The sequence below is a fragment of the Mangifera indica genome, chromosome 8, assembly GCF_011075055.1.
Source record: "Mangifera indica cultivar Alphonso chromosome 8, CATAS_Mindica_2.1, whole genome shotgun sequence".
Classification (NCBI taxonomy): Eukaryota; Viridiplantae; Streptophyta; class Magnoliopsida; order Sapindales; family Anacardiaceae; genus Mangifera; species Mangifera indica.
This window is the reverse complement of record NC_058144.1, coordinates 17,401,097-17,419,089: the sequence shown is the minus strand read 5'-3', so window position 1 is coordinate 17,419,089 and position 17,993 is coordinate 17,401,097.

Below are 17,993 nucleotides of genomic sequence, written 5' to 3'. Positions count from 1 at the left end.
AGCTATTTCATCTTGTATATAATCTTTTAAATAATTTATTAATAAAGAAATAGTTATTTTTCTCTTTTGAATAAGTTGTTTCCTTTATTTTACGATAATATAAAGTATGTGTATGAACTGTTTGGATAACTCACTTAATACAAATTGAATCATCGAATTATTCTTTATGGGTGTGATATAACTTGGATAATTATATCACATAGTAGACATACTGGATATCTTTGTTGAATGTCATGAGATGACATTAGTGCGAGTGATGATGATGGTCATGCCATTAAAGTATTAGTATGGATTAATAGTTAGAGAACATTTTTTTGAACATGACCAAACATGGTAAGCCAAATGGTTATTAAATTGTAGTCGATGACTTATCGTAAGATCATACTAGTGTATAAAGTAATCTTTGACTTGAGATGTCATGGTTGGCTTTGAAAAGAATACGTGTGATTCATGTAGTGAATATATACAAGATTAACCACACCTCGTAAGACAAACCACACTAATCATGTGTTATTTGTATGTGGAAAAGAATGATGCTCAAAATGAGATCTATTGACTCAAAAACTATTAGGTTCTGAATATTTGTTGATTCGTCCTAGATATGAGTTTTGAAACGAACATCGATAAATATTAGAAATTGAATCTCTGGCTAAAGTATAATGTAAGTCATACGAAGGATGTTTGTTATGATATGCTTTGAATATTTAAATCGATATTTCGTAAAGAATTGAAATTATGACTTTGACAATCCATAAGTCCTAAATTGATCTAGATTGGACAACAGAAGGATATTACCTATATGAAACATAAGATTGAAAATTTTAGGTTTGATGGAGTAGTTCTTCATCGTGGTTTAAGGGTTATGACACATTGTTAGATGTAAACAATAGTCATTGAGTTTTTTAATACAGATTCGGATCATCCAAAAAGGGACTCACGACTATGCTACAGTAAACCTAAAGCGTCACACCAATAAACCAAACTTACGAAAGCGAGAATTAATTATCCGAGCTTGGCTACCACTTTCCAAAGGATAATAAAAATTATATAAAATGTTATATGGATGCAAAGACAACATCTTAAAATTTAAGGTGTTAGTGAGATGGAATTAATGGCTAAAATATATATTATAAATATATATAAATATAAATATAAGTATATATATATATGCATGGCAAATCTTTATATCAATATTTTGGTGGGCCAAAACCAAAATTTTATAAAATTACAACTAACCACCATTATAAAAGAATGAATTTAGTTCATTCAAAATGAGTTAGTCCATTTTAAACTAAAGATTTTCTTGCTAAGATTGCAAAACTCTCTCCCTTCTCTACCTCACAAAAAAGGTTGTTTTTTGGCTTGGTGGTGGACTTTCTTTGGAGATCTTGCAAGTGGGAGACTTATTCTATCATTCTATACCCATATAAGAGGCAAATGAGTACTTAAAATCCTTATCCTTTCTCTCTTTTGCAAATGCATGCTTTGATTCTTTCTCTTTTGTCATGTATAATTGTTTTGCATCTATTCTCTTCGCCCAATCTTTCAAAATGGTATCAGAGCTTGGTTTAGCTCCTTGCATGTCTTTTTGAGGCTCAACATATGATTTTTATGTATAAGGGTATGTATATGTTTCATATGTGTGCACGCATGTTGTTATTTTGCTAGGAAATAAAGCTTTTCAAGCATGTTTTGCTTTATAACTCTTGGCTGAGTTTTATTTCTTTTCCCAAGTTCTAATGATTTTAAGATGAAAAGCATGTGCTTTAAGGCATGTATATGGTGAAGTGTTCATAAGATGCATATATATGTGTTTGATTTAGACATACATGTGTTTTTTAGCTTAAGAATTGAAATTAAATCTTGAAATTTTTTTAATGCATGTTGGTTGGATGTATATGATGATATACATTGAACAATTTATGCTAATTTTATGTATTAAACATAAAATGCATGAATCAAGGGCATGCATGTATGATATATGCATAGAAAATTTTGATTTATGGAGATATGTTAATATATTGTCATATACATGTTGAAATGTTCATTAAAAAAATTCTAGATTTTCAAGTTCACATTTGGACATGTTAAATGATGTTTTAATGTTGGTTAAGACACTTAGGTGAAAATTATGATGTATGTAATTAATGTAATTACATATGATCTAAAAGATTATGATGCATGTTGAAAACATGTGCATATTATTTTGAGTGGTAATGAATGTGTATGAGCCATGAGATGATGTGCATGATTTTATTCACTTTAGTTGAATGAAAGTTGTGTACAAGAATAAATTTTCATTAATGTGATTAAGTGTGTTAGTTGAATGAAAATTTGTGTGCAAGAATCACTTGCATTAATGTGATTAGATGCAGTAGTTGAATAAAAGATTGTGTGCAAAAATCAACTTGCATTAATGTGAGTAGGTGTATTAGTTGAAGGAGACATTATGTACAAGTATTAACTTGCATTAATATGAGTGAGAGTAAAAGTTGATAAAGGTGCACATGGTCAACTAACATTTAATGTTGATTAAATATGAAAGTTGTCATGGTCTAGTGTTATGTAAATGTTACCTAAAATAAGTATTATGAATATTTGGATAATACACATCATGTCATTTATGATTAAATGATTGAATCATTGTATGTTTTTTATTAGATAATATATTATGAATTAATGTTTAATAGATTATGAATGAGTTTATAACCTATATTAAATGTTAATGTAAATGTTGGATGGATAGTTGATTAAGGGATGATCATGGGTGTAATTTGTCTTCTTTCAAAATTGGAATAATTGAGTTGTAATATTCTTTTAATTAAGGGGTTTGTATAAAATAACCCTATCCTATTTGTTTAATTTTATTTTTATCAGGTCATGCTCCTTAGTTTCAAATGTAATTAGAGCGATTGGACAAAGACCCGACGACAATTCACATAGCGATTCAAGTAAAGACATAGACCTAGGTGAATGGTTCGTCATTAGGTTGTAATTTTGAAAACACCATGATCATCCCATCGTGTTTTAAATTATGCATATATGAGATGTATGTATGCCTTGCTTAATTGAACTTGAGTAAAATTAAGTTAAACCTAAATCTTCCTAATTAAAATTATTAAATCTATGTCTCCCATCATGAGATAATTAAATTCTATAATATAAATTTTAATATCCCAAAATTTCAATTATGTGAGGGAGGTAGGATTTATGTCATTGAATTAAATTTATCTTGTTCTTGAGTGAATATTTTCATCATGACCAAGAATTCTATTATGTGAGGACATGATGAAAATGTCATTTCGGAAAAGCGTAATAGTTCATATTTAACTAGTCGAGGGTATCAAGAATTCTATTATATGAGGTATTCAGAGCGAAGCGCATGCTAAATGAATCGAGTCTTATATAGGGATATAAATGAAAAGAGTTTCCTACTTATTAAATTTAATTAACCAAGATTTCTATCATATGAGGTTAATTACGTTTAATAAGAATTCAATTCACTACTAATAAATTTATTCTAACAAAAAATTTAGATATTGTCTAAGGGAGTGTAGGATTCAAATAAAATAGTAAGAGCTAATAAGATTACGCAATAAAAAGGTTTAAATTCATATATATACAAGACACTAATAAAAATTCAATTTTCTTTGTAGTATTTTTTAAATAATTGTGATATGATAAAAAGAAATGGCCAATAATGTCTTATTATGAATTCTGGATAACAATTTATTGACCGAACTGAAATTTAAAGACTAGCTAAGAAATTGAGAATTGTTCTCACTTTTGAAAAGGCTACGTATGTATTGGAAGCACCCATTCCACTTAACTTGGCTCCGGATGCCATGGATGTTGGAAAGGAAGTTTTCGAAGCCTAGCAAGATCATAATCTGAAAGCCCAAAGCTATATGCTAGCTTCAATGAACAAGAGCTCCAAACAAAGCATGAAAACATGTTGAGTACGTATGATATACTTATGGCCTTACAAGAGTTGTACGAGTGGTCGAGTAAGATCTTTGTGTGACACTTTTCAGAATGAGACTAAAGGAAGGAATGCCTTCAGATAACCATATGATTAGGATGATAAATACTCTAGAGTAGCTAAATATTTATGGGGTTGTGATTCCCTACAAAATCAAGATGAATTTGATTCTTCAATCTCTCCTGAACAATTATAAACCATTTATAACAAATTACAATCTGAATAGAATTGAATAGACACTTCCAAAGCTTCTGAATGAAATTCAGGAATTCTATAAACAAGGGAAAGGGCCTGGGGAAGTTAACATTACCTCCATAAGTGGAGCAAAGAAAAAATACAAACGACCTTAGAAAGGTCTAAAAGTTGGACCAAAGAAAAAGAACTTTAAGAAAGAGCAATTCAATATAGACAAGGCCAAGGAAAAGGGGTAGTGCTTCCCCTGCAACGAAGACAAACATTGGAAAAGGAATTGTCCTCTATACCTTTAGAGTTTGAAGGAAAAGAAAACAAGTATATTTCCTTCATTTGTGATAGAAATTGACTTAAATGTTAATTAAAAAGATCAAATTTAGATATTAGATTCAGCAACTGGATCTCACATATGTATGTCATTATAGGACTTGCAGATAGTTTCACACAATCTAAGAATAAAGTCATTTTGAAGATGGTCAATTGAGCAAGAGTTGTACCTAAAGCCATAAGGGATCATTCTCTAAAGCTTTCATTAGGTCATCTTTTGAGATTGCATAAAATTCTTTATTTTGCTAAAGCTATAAAAAATATAACTTTTGTGTCTGTCTTATGTAAAAATGGTTACAATGAGCAATTCAATGGTAATGAATGCTTGATTCATTTTAGAAATTCTCTAGTTGGCAAAGCAATAAATACAAATGGTTTGTATGTTTTGGAACTAAATGATCTAAATATTATAAATTCTGTCATGAATAAAAGAACTCAAGAAAAAATTAATCCAAGGTTACTTTGACATCATCATTTTGCTCATATAGGAGACAATAGGATAATGAGATTGGAAACAAGTGGAATTTTGAATTCATTGGGTTCTGAACTCTATCTAACTTGTGAATCCTATCTTCAAGGTAAATTGATCAAATTACCCTTTAAAAATAAAGGGGAAAGATCTAAAGAATACATTCTGATGTATGCGGACCATTCGGTGAAATGGTGAAAAATGGTTTTCAATACTTTATCGCCTGTACCGACGATTATTAAAGGCATAGGCATGTTCAACTACACTGGCATAATTTTTAAACATCGTATGTGTGTTCAACATATTCATTAATCTTTACATTAAAATAGGTATCCTAGTTGGGCTTTATGATCTTTCATTTTTTTAAAATTTTTTTAATTCCACTACACTGCCTATTTATAGTCCCCTAAAACCTTACAATGGTATCAGAACCACTATTTAGACATACTTTCATGAAAATATACTTGCAAGTTTTGGTTATATCTATATGTTGTTGTATGTAATTGATAAATAATCAAAACCTTAAAATTGATAAAATTGATTTGCAATCGTGTTGCTACACAATTTTTTGAGTTTAAGAACAATGTAAAGATGTGTTAAATTTATTGAGTGATTATTTATAAAATTTTTTTGAGTTTAATTGTTGATGCAGGATTAAATTCGAGGTTGATAGTCGATTTGTTGTGTAAGCATGGTTTATGAGACATTGTTGCTTACACAATGATTAGCTTGCCTTTGCACGATAAATCCTAGATTTCCCATCATTGGAAAGTCTAGAAACCAAGGCTAAAAATATCACCCTGTACGGTTGGAAAAAAAACTGAACATGGTGGTGTCATGCATAAGAACTGAACAAAAACTATATATGTATGGATGTATGTATGCATGGCGGCCAATACATAATTAATGAATTGATGTGAATGTTTTTATTTTATTTATTTTCTTTGGGTTGTAATTCTCAAATAGGGCCTGCATGCGCTACCTTAATTCTCCTTCTTCTTTATATTAGATTGTTAGTTTATTTTCATAGAAAAATATAACTAGAAAATAAAGCCATGCAATTATTGAAGACTGAAGGTTAAAAAGGCAATTACGAAGACAAAGATCCAAAGACAAAATATTCACCTAGGTTAACAACCAGACCTCTCTTGGCTCGAAAGGTTTGACATTAGTTATGACTATATATTAAGACGTTTTAATTTTACGTTGTTAGATGGATATGAATGGTTATATTTTTTCCAAATATCACCTAATATACGACGTAAAATCTAATAAGACCAATCGATTAAAAACCTTCAATTTAAATATTAAGTCTAAGATTAAATTGGTGCCTTCTAATATGATGCTCTAATTAAGCCTCTATTTGTTAGAATGTTGTTCGCTAAACCAAAGGATACACTTCTACCAGGTGGAAAATTAAAAGATTTTCATATTGGATGCAACTTAACTAGTGTATTTTGTTTGTTCACCAAAACGAAAGCGAAGTATATTATAGACATAGGTAGGGAATGCATTTGTCGATACAAGATGATATATAGTATCCACCTTATTGATATCAAAAGTCACATTTGAGGTTGCATGATTTGTTAGGCCAAAACCTAAATTGAGATCATAGGCTTTTGGTGATTAATTTGAAATTTACCTATTCAATTATTCAAACTTGTTCGTCAAAGCGAAAAGGAGAATTAATGCAATGAGGTTTGGGCCTATTAGAAAGTTCATCCAAACTTTCGAAGTACAATAATAAGGGCTATTGGCTTGAGGAAAATAGTGAGAGCATTTTAATTAATTAAATCTATAATTAAAATGAATATTAATTATGAATAAAATTACTAATTATTTTTATCTATAAATTGTAGATCAAATTATCACTATATCAAACCCAATGTATCGATCAATTCTTGAAAAAGAAAATACGCTAATTGGAAATAACTTCACTGATTGGTACAAAAATCTTCATATTATTCTGCATCAAGAAAAATGGTTGTACATCTTTAAGGGGTTGTTGCCTTATGAGCCTAGCCCAATGCCACCTAGGAGGAAAAAAATATTTTTAATAAGTATTTTGATGACTTTATGAAAGTTCAGTGCCTCATGCTAACTTCCATGTTACTTGAGCTTTAAAAACAACATGAGGAAATGGATGCTTTATCCATACTTCCACAGCTTTGAGTGTTATATACCACTCATATGAGGGTTGCGTGATATTAGCTGTCAAGTGTATTGTTCAATTGCAAACTCTTTAAGAAATGACAAGTTGGCCCTCATGTGATCAAGAAAATTGGCTATATTGAACTGTTATCGAGCTTGGACTTTATCATGGACAATGAGCTTGCCATTGACCTAGTGCTAAAATCTTTCCCTAAGTCATAGCCCAATCTTATCATGAGTTTTATCCTAAACAAAAAGGAGAAAACCCTTAAAGAATTGCTATATATGCTTAAATAAGCTAAACATGTGGTACAAAAGGTAGTTTCAACTAATGTGCTTATGGTTAAAGCCCATGCACCTAGATTCAAGGCTAAGGGCAAAGGCAAAATCCAAACCCAAAGCAAAAAAGTAACCAAATACCATTACTCAGCCAACAGGTAGTGTGGAGAAGGGAAACGTTGTCTATTTCTATGTGGTAAAGCTGGTTACTAGAGGAGACATTGCATGACCTTCTCAAAAAGCAAGAAGAAGAAGACAGTTGGAGCTTTTACTTCATGTATGTTTGTCATTGAGTTAAACTATTCTCTTTGTTCATCTTGGGTTGTAGACACAGGATGTAATACTCGTATTTGTTCTAATATGTAATAACTATGACACGATAGATTAATTGTCAAATGAGAAGTTGACCTACGAGTTGGAAATGGAGTATGCGTTGTTGCATTAGTCATAGAAATTTATTATCTTAGGTTACCCCCTATGCTTTTTTTAGAATTAAATGAATACTTTTGCGTTTTATCTGTTTCTAGAAATTTAATTCTAATATTTGCTTTAAACAAGGAAGGATATTCATTTTTAATTGCCGGTGGTACTATAACCATTAACTTTAATAATACTTTTTATGGAACGACTAATTTGCATAACGATTTGTATATTCTAAAATTAGATAATGAAATTCTCAATGTGCAAAATAATAAATGTTTGAAAACAAACGAACTGAATACCATATATCTATGGCATTATAGGCTAGGCCATTTAGGATCGAAATGCATATCAAAACTTTTTGAACAAAGATTCTTGCAATCATTTGACTTTTAATCTTATGAAGAATACGAATCATGCCTGTTTGGTAAGATGACCAAAACACTTTTCATTTGACATAGTGAAATGGTGATTGAGCTGTTAGGGATCATTTACAGCGATGTGTGTAGACCCATAATACTGTATACTAGATATATGGAAGCTTACTTCGTCACATTTACTAATACCTTAACAAATATGACTTTGTGTTTTTATTGAAACATAAGTCTGAATGTTTTGATAAATTCAAATAATTCAAGAATGAGATAGAGATGTAACTTGTGAAACAAATTAAAATCCTTCGCACTGACCATAGAGGTGAATACCTAAGTGTTGATTTCAAATAATACCTGAAAGAACATGGGATAGTTTCTCAACTTACTCCTCTTAATACACTATAACATAATAATGTATCTAAATGAAGGAATAAAAGTTTGATGGAAATAGTCAGGTCCATGATAAGTTTTACTAATCTACCCATGTCTTTTTGGGAAAATACCCTAGAGACTACTCCCTATACCCTAAACCATGTCCCATCTAAATCTGTGGCTAAAACTCCATACAAGTTGTGGACTGGGCAAAAGTCCAATTTAGAATAGGCCAAAAGACTATTTCCCACCCAAGGTATATTGTATTCTCAAGTTTCCCCCCATTAACTTTGATAATACTAAATACCCACCTATGAGCAGTTAAAATTAAAGGAACCCTAACCCTTTGAAATTTTATCTCTTTTTGCCCCCCTAAACTTTAAAAGCTAAATTTCCCCCAACCCAAGTTTTCAAAAATTGCATTTTCCTTCCTAGGGTTTCCAATTTTTTCAGTGACGACTAATGATCTCTAAGCACCTACTTTCCCTCTCCAACAACCCCTTCTTCTGGTCGTACACTTCCAAAGTTGTATGGCGTCGTCGTAGATAAAGATAAATTGTCTTCGTTCAGAGACAAAGACGTCGTCTTCATCGACGACGAAGACGACTTCGTCACAACGATGCCTAGAAAGGGAAGACGTCTCACGGTCAGAAAGAGAAGACGTCGAGGAGGAGGAGACGTCAATTGGAGATCATCGATCTTCGTCAGAAAATTCAATCCAAAAGTTTGGAAACCCTAGGGGGGAAACGTTATTTTTGAAAACTTGGGTTGGAAGAAAATTATTAGTTGTTAGGGTTTGGGGGTAAAAAAGAAATTAAATTTAAGTTTATTTTTAATATTACAGGTAAAATGATGATTTTGCCCTTGAATCCGTCAACCTGGCGTTTTTTTTAACAGCCCATAGGTAGGTAAATGGGCTTTTCAAAGTTAACAGGGGGGAATTTGCAGAAAAAGCATAACTTGGGTAGGAAATAGTTGTTTGGACTTTAGAATAATTGAGGATTTGGTGTTATGAAGCTTATGTCAAGAAATTGACTTTGAACAAGCTTAATACCAAGTTCGAAAAGCATATCTTTGTAGGGTAATTGAAGGAAACTAAGGAATATTGTTTATACTACTTGGAGAAGTGAAAAGTCTTTGTTGCTCATACTGATGTGTTCCTTGAGAAAGAATTTATTCTCAAGAAGACTAGTAAGAGAAGAGTGAAACTCAATGAAGTTTTTGAACCACAAGATACTATAGATGTTAGATAGGATGATATGCCATCACAGATGGTTGATCATAAGGATGTTCCTCAATATTAAGTAGAACAACCTTAGAGCACACAAAATTTACGTAGATCTACATGAGTACGTCACGAGCCAAAAAGATTTGGCTTTCTTATGACTCAACACAGTGACGTATTGGTTATCTCTGATAGCAAACCTAAGACTTATGATTGACACTATCTCAAGTTTATATTCTGATAAATACTTGGATGTCATGATATCAGAAATAGACTTTATATACTAGAACTAAGTATAGACTCTTGTGGATGCACCTGAAAGAGTAAAACTCGTAGGATGCAAATGGGTTTTCAAAAGGAAAACTGACATGAAAGGTAACATGTATACCTAGAAAACATGACTGGTTGCCAAAGGTTTCACATAAAAATATAACATTGACTATGATGAAACCTTTTTGTCAATCGCTATCTTAAGTCTATATGGCGCAACCCAATGGTTTCATTCTTGCTGGACAAGCTAATAAAGTATGCAAGTTGTAAAAGTCTATTTATGAGCTTAGGTAGGCTTCTAGAAGCTGGAATATTTGTTTTGATGAAGTTGTATGAGAGTTTGGCTTTATAAAAAATAAAGACAAGTCATGTGTGTATAAAAAGGTTAATAAGAGTGTATTGCATTTCTAGTATTGTATGTCAACGACATCTTGATTATTGGAAATAACATACTGAACTTGCAATTGATAAAGGCATGGTTATCCAAATGTTTCTCTATGAAAGACTTAGGAGAAGCAGTCTATATTCTTGGAATTAAAACTTCCCAAGATAGAGAACATAGACTATTAAGCCTAAGTATAAACATGTACATTGATAAGGTGTTGATCAGATTCTTTATAGAGAAATCCAAGAAAGTATTTTTTCCATGTCTCTTGGTGCATATCTTGCGAAAGAGATATGTCCATCTTTATAATCTAAGAGAGATAAAATGAGTAAGATCTCATATGCCTTGACTATAGGACTAATCATGTACATTATGCTATGTACAAGACTTGTTGTCTCATACGCCTTAGGCATTTACAGTAGATATCAATCTGATCTAAGTGAAAAACACTAAATAATTGTTAAGAACATTCTAAAGTACCTTAGAAGGACTAAGAATGCATTCTTGGTTTATGAAGGGATTTTGAATCACTGTTAGACGCTACAATGATACTAGTTTCCAAACTAATTGAGATGACTTTAAATCACAATCTGGGTTTGTGTTGTCTTTGAATGGTGGTGCAGTAAGTTGGAAAAGCTCTAAGTAAAGTGTAATGGTTGATTCTACAACAGAGTCTGAGTATATTATCTTTTTAGAAATGATAAAAGAGGTTATTTAGATCAAGAAGTTCATGATAGAACTTAGGAGTGGTTCCAAGCATTGTTGAGTTGATTAAGCTTTATTGCAACAACAATGGAGCAATTGCTTAAGCAAATGAGCTATGGTCTCATCAAATGTCTAAGCACATACTCAAATAATATCATCTAATCTGAGAGATTATTCAATAAGGAGACATATAAATAAAAAGGATTGATATAAATGACTATTTAGCTGACCTATTAACACAACCTCTGTCACAGTAGAAGCATGATAGACACATAATAAGATTAGGTATTAGATACATAGTCGATTGGCTATAGTGTAAATAGGAGATTGTTAGGGTAGATGCCTTAAAACCAATTGATTTGACATTTGTAATGGTAATCTATCTCATTAATTAATAAAAAGATTTATAGTTATTCAGTTCATATGCTTGTCTATTGTATGATTATGTGAATAGCATGCCCTTAGAATGATTTATAACAAGAGAATTAGATGACTGATTGTGGGAACCCTATGCACACATTAGATGTTTATTCCAAAATTGTCCATAATCTTGACATTACAATAACCAAGGGCATATTTAATAGTGATAAGATTATCATAGTGTTGAGCCACTTTACCCAAAGGTAGTGACAGTTCTCACATGCCAAATCTATTTGCTAATGGTTTGATACAACATATAGGTGCACGTTGTAGACATGTTCATCAGATTGATACCACCAATTCATATCCATATGGATGGTTACTCTAGTGTTTATGTAACAAATCCTCTAAATACTACGGGTGCATGTGATACATTGACTTGAGGTTGCTAGACCATCTTATGTAAGGATCGGTATGGTTTGACACTATCTATCTAACGTATCATCATGATAAGGGTATTATAAAGGTACTATATTGTGAGACATATAGAGGCTATGGTTGATCAATAAAAGATTCATCACTCATGAGTATAAGAGAAGATATCTCATATATGAATGTTGAAAGAAATTCATGATTGCTTGAATTTGTAGCCATAACGGGATAAGGTTATAGCCTAATTTGTGAAAGTCATTAATGTGTATCGACTCATATCAAGGAACTACTGAGATAGACACATTTTTATATCTCTGCCTTAAGAGATATCAATTGACGAAAGGATTGAATTGCATGTAACTATGATGTTGAAAAAGTTTATAGAGATATTCGTTAACGCTCTGTCGTTTAAGTGGCCATGACACTTTGCTATAGGCTAATCTTGGTTTGTGTCAAAATTTGACCTAAATTCGGACACTATCAGTTTGATAAAGAACTTATGGATAACATGTATTAAACGGTTGATATGAATCAAGAGACAAGGATCGTTTGATAACAATCTTGAAATCATAGAAAGAGAGAAACATATGGATGTGTTTTGACTGGAATCATTCGGTGTACATAGTGTCATGTGGCATCATGCAAATGCACTACATGGTTTTGGCTAGACCCACTTAGGAGTCCAACTGAGCAAGGCCAAATGATGGATACGAGTCAACTAACTAAGTTAACTTGTAATTAAAGTGTTTAGCTAGACAAGGATTCTTCGAAGTCTTTGTTTGATAAAAAGCTTAGGTTGAGTTAGAATTTTAATTTAATTAGGATTCTTATATCTCACCTTATCACCTAAGTAGTTAGAGTGCTAGCTAACTTAAGATTCATGCGTACCTTATAAATAAAGGTATTTAGTTTGAGTCACTTTCTTTTAACATAATAATCCAAAACACATATCTTTATGCTTAGAATCTTGTTAATGCAAGCTTCTATTGTCGTGATCTAATTTCCAAGATCAAGTCGAGAGAAACCCTAGCAGCTTTCTTTTTAGATCGCCTTTTATTCTTGCTCTGCATGGATACCAAGGTGTTAACTCAAAATATTGGTTAACAATCTTTACATAGCCACGTGAAGCCTTGGAAGAGCCCATAACCTAAGTATAATTTCTAAACACCCTATGTGTATTTAACTTGTCATGAATCAATGCATTAAAATAGGTATCCTGTATAGGTTTTAGGATCTTTGATATCTTTTAAAGTTTTAATTTAGTTGCATTATCGGTTAACGGCATCCTAAAACCTTATAGAGAAGTGTTTAAGTATAAGGCATAATGCAATCCTGTGCATGCCTGTGCATTTTTATATATAAAGTCATGGTGAGCAATGAACAATGAATTAGACCATGCAAAAAGGACAAAAAAGGCACGCCCATGCATGTGACCATGCATACCTATACATATTATGTATAACCATGCATACTTGAAAGGAACTAGTTGTACATGGAAAAGATAATGCACACCTATTCACTTGATGATGTATGTTCGTGCATAATATGTGAGGAACAATAAGAGTTAAGTAAGAAAACAAAGAGTTTAATAAGTTATCCCAAAGAATAGTACAAACTTTATGGGCATGTAGTAGTTTCCAATATGCCTAAGAGAAAGATAATATTAGGGCACGAGTTATGAGTAAGGTGAAAGCTAAGTATATGGCTTATGATGCATACATGCTAGACATATATTAGGGTCGTTACAAGGGGTACCGTCAGTTTATACTCCTTACACTACTTACAATAATACACATCCATAATTAGACACTATAACACCCCCTTCAGAAGTATTATCCTCTAGAGGAAATAGTCACTAAATTGTCTATTTTGAGCTTCCAATTACTTTAGAACAAAAAAGAAAAAACTCAAAAGCATTTGCATAAAACTACATTTATTAAACTTTATAAAATTACTGAAATACCTTTGATCAAAACATCAGTTGAAAGTATACAAAAGATGTCCAAACCGTAAAACAAAAGATAGAAAATCATAATGTGTTGTCAAATACATGAATAAAACTAAAATAAAACATTTAAAGAAAAAATTAGAAAGAAACTACAATGACGAAAATGCTCTCAGAACTTTACACCATCTAATTGTTGCTCCCCCAAAACCATCACAATCACTTATACTTGCACATATAAAACTAGAAGAATGAGTGATCAAACACTCAGTTAATAGGATACTTTATTAATAAATTTTATTAAAATCTCCAAAATACCCTTATTCTTAACCCATGCTAACTTTGTCATTTGAAGTCGATATTAAACTCCTTTATGGATGATGACGGGTCTTGTATACTGTTTTTGAGCTAATATTGTACTCTAAGAACTATCTAGGTTTTATGTCTCACTTAGTCACTAAGGAACCACTCCTTCAAATTCCTATCTTGCATAATCATACCAAACGCGATGAAAACATTTGAATCTGAAAGTTATAACTATAATTGTATGCTAGATCGATCGATTCGAATCGATATAGGGATTTGGTATCTTGGCCATGTGAACTATCTCTCTATTCTACTACACCAAACTGTATCTCAATGAGGTTTTATTACGAGCAAATACCCTACTGTGCACATGCCTTACTATAGGTGGTGTAGTGAAGGTATACTCACAGTGCCCCTTTGTAATGATCTTATGATGTTTAGCATGCATACATCTTGAGCTTTAACTAACTCTAATTCGCTTTCGCTTCTACTTAATGGTATATCTTATGCCACACTATGAGTTAACTCTTAGGTATATGGGTAACTGTTATGTACATGAAATTTTTGTATTGTTGCTCGGGACAACACTTGAACCTAATTATTTTGCTCTTTTCTTGCTTTTACCCTATACACACGAACGTGTACTTCCCTATAGCTTTTACTTGTGTTTATTTATAAACACACAGATGTGTACCTTTCAGATAATTATTCTACTTTCATTTTCCATTATATTTTTGACTCACTACTTCTTAGGGGTATTCTAGTCATTTTACTCCATACACGATTATTGAAACACATATACATATTCTAATAACAAAAGAAATTCTCTGTAACTTGATCTCACCAATTATTTCCATTACACAAACAATATCAACACTGGACTATCTCCTTACAAACACAAATCGTCAAGGCATCATTCTTAGTGGCTATTCAACCATTTTAGAAATCTTATAACATAAAGATTTATAAACTAATTTGATCAACTCTACATGTTTTCATTTAATCAACATATTAAGCATCATCACCAATCATAAAACTATGTAAAATGTTATCTTTAGAGGTATCTACAAATTATACGACATAAATTGTCACAAAACAAAAGTAGATCAAGTCTACTTATCTCTTGGTGATTCTACCATAACTAAGATGATTACCAAGCCTTCTTCTCTCTTCCATTTCTTTCACCACGTTGTTGAAATCTAGCTGTCGAAGGTATTACATAGAAGTCTGATCATCAAATATTGCTCTTTTTCACTTTTGGGAGGATTTTGTGCGATTACGGTTTGATAATAATCTACCCTAAAACACAACAACGTGCTTTTTATAAACTAAAACTGTGTTTTGTGCACACTCAGGTGTGTCACTTAAATTTAAATTTTATGCAGAATCTTCTTATCTGATTGACATGGTATGACATACGGGTATAACTTCATTATACACAGTTGTATGTTATCTTCAACTCATATTTTGACTTTCAAATCGCATTAACTCATGCATAAAGATTATTTTGCCCTTGAGACATATTATAGGCGTCACAATTCCTCTCTCCTTATTGGGATTTTGTCCCCAAAATTCATAAAAAATAACTTGGGATGCTTTACTCTTATGGCTTGCTCCATCTCCTAGGTAGCCTCTTCAGTATTGTGATTCTTCTAATGAACCTTGGCCAAGGGAATTTGTTGATTCCTCAACTACTTGATCCTCTTTTCTAGGATCTGAACCAATCTCTCATTGAAGCTCAAGTCCTCTAACAATTGAATCTCCTCGATCCTCAAATATATAAAGGATCACCAATATACTTACACAATAATAAGACATGGAATAATTATGAATATGATTTATGCTTGTCAGTAATGCAAGTTTATAAGCTACCTTATTGACCCACTCCACTATCTCTTATGGGCGATATACTTAGGAGCCAGTTTACCCTTTCTCTCAAACCTCATCATAAACTTAAATAGGACAACTTTGATGAAAAGTATGTTACCCACTCTAAACACTAGATCTAAATGTCTCTCATTAACATAACGTTTTTGTTAATCCTATGCTTATTTCATTCTCTATCTAATCAGCTAAACATCCTCAATCATTTTTTGAGTTAACTGAGGTCTAAGAGACTGAATCAAGATGTCTCCTCACCTAACTTATCCTAGTGTAAAAGAGATTGACACCTCCTACTATAGAGTGTCTTATAAGGTGTCATCTGAATCATCACCTGATAACTATTGTTATAGGTGAACTCCACTAAGGGCAACATCTTAACCCAGCTCACCTTATGAGCCAAACAACAAGTTCCCAACATATCTTTTAACACCTGATTAGTCATCTCAGTTTGATCATCTGTCTACGAATGATAAGTTATATTGGAAATTGTGTAGACTTATCTAAAAAGTTGACACAAACCTCATGCCTTTATCTGACACTGTGGTCTTGGGCACACCATGTAACCTAATAATCTCTCGAACATATAACTTCTATCACTAATCTATAAGGGTGGTGTACTTAATAGAGAGGAAATGTGTTGTCTTTATCAACTATTACCTAAAGTGCATTATATCTACTCTGAACCCTTAGGAGTCTAATAATAAAGTTCATAGAAACATGCTCTTACTTCCATTCAAATACATATAGAGGTTGAAGCAATCCTAATGGTCTTTGATGTTTGGCCTTATTCTACTAGTAAGTGAGACACTTGGCGACATACTTACCTACATCTTTTTTCATGTTGAACCACCAAAAACTCTTTTTTAAATCCTGATACATCTTTGCACCTTAGGATGGGTCGTGTAAAGAGAACTATAAGTCTCTACAAAAATCCTCTATCTTAACTATAACATCGATGTAACACAAACTTTGCCTTTGAACTTAAGGATATCATTTATCACTTGAAAGTCTGTCTTGAGACCATCATGAATTCTTTGATTCCTCTGCTTATATAATTATCCTAAAGTTGAGTTATCTTGATCTCTTCTACTAATGTGGATTTGATCTCTAATGCGACTAGAGCCCTAATTACTAACTCAATCTATTCTTAGTCCAAATCTGTATGAATCTTTCTCTACACTCTTAACTATGATAAGAACACTTTCTATTAAGGGTATCTGTGACTACATTAACTTTGCCTAAATGATTCTTGATATCACAATCATAATTCTTCATTAGGTCGAGCCATCTCTTTTGTCTCATATTGAGCTTTTTTTTAGAGAAAAAATATTTGAAGCTCTTATAGTTGGTGTATATATTATATCTCACCCTATATAAGTAGTGTCTCCAAATCTTTAAAGCGAACACTATAGCTACTAACTATAAATCATGAGTGGGGTATCTAATCTTAAAATCTTTTAACTGTCTCAAGGCATATGCTATAACTTTGCCTTGCTACATTAACACTGCTTCCAAACCACAATAAGATGTATTAGTATACAGATCATACTTAACCCCTTCCTCTAGTAAGGCCAACACTAGAGTAGAAGTTAATCTCTTTTTCAATTCTTGGTAACTCTCCTCATATGAATGTGACCATTGAAATTGAGTTTCCTTCTTAGTGAGAGTTATGAGAGGTTTTGCTAGCTTGGCAAACTTTTCAACAAACCTTCTGTAGTACCTAGCCAAACTTAAGAAACTATGGACCTCTTTGACTATTTTCGATCTTTGTCAATCTAGAACTATCTCAATTTTACTTCGGTCCATTGATACACCCTATTTTGAAACTGCATGCTCTAAAAAGGTTACTTTATCAAGCTAAAATTCACACTTGGAAAACTCTGCATACAATTGTTTTTCCTTTAACCTCTATAAA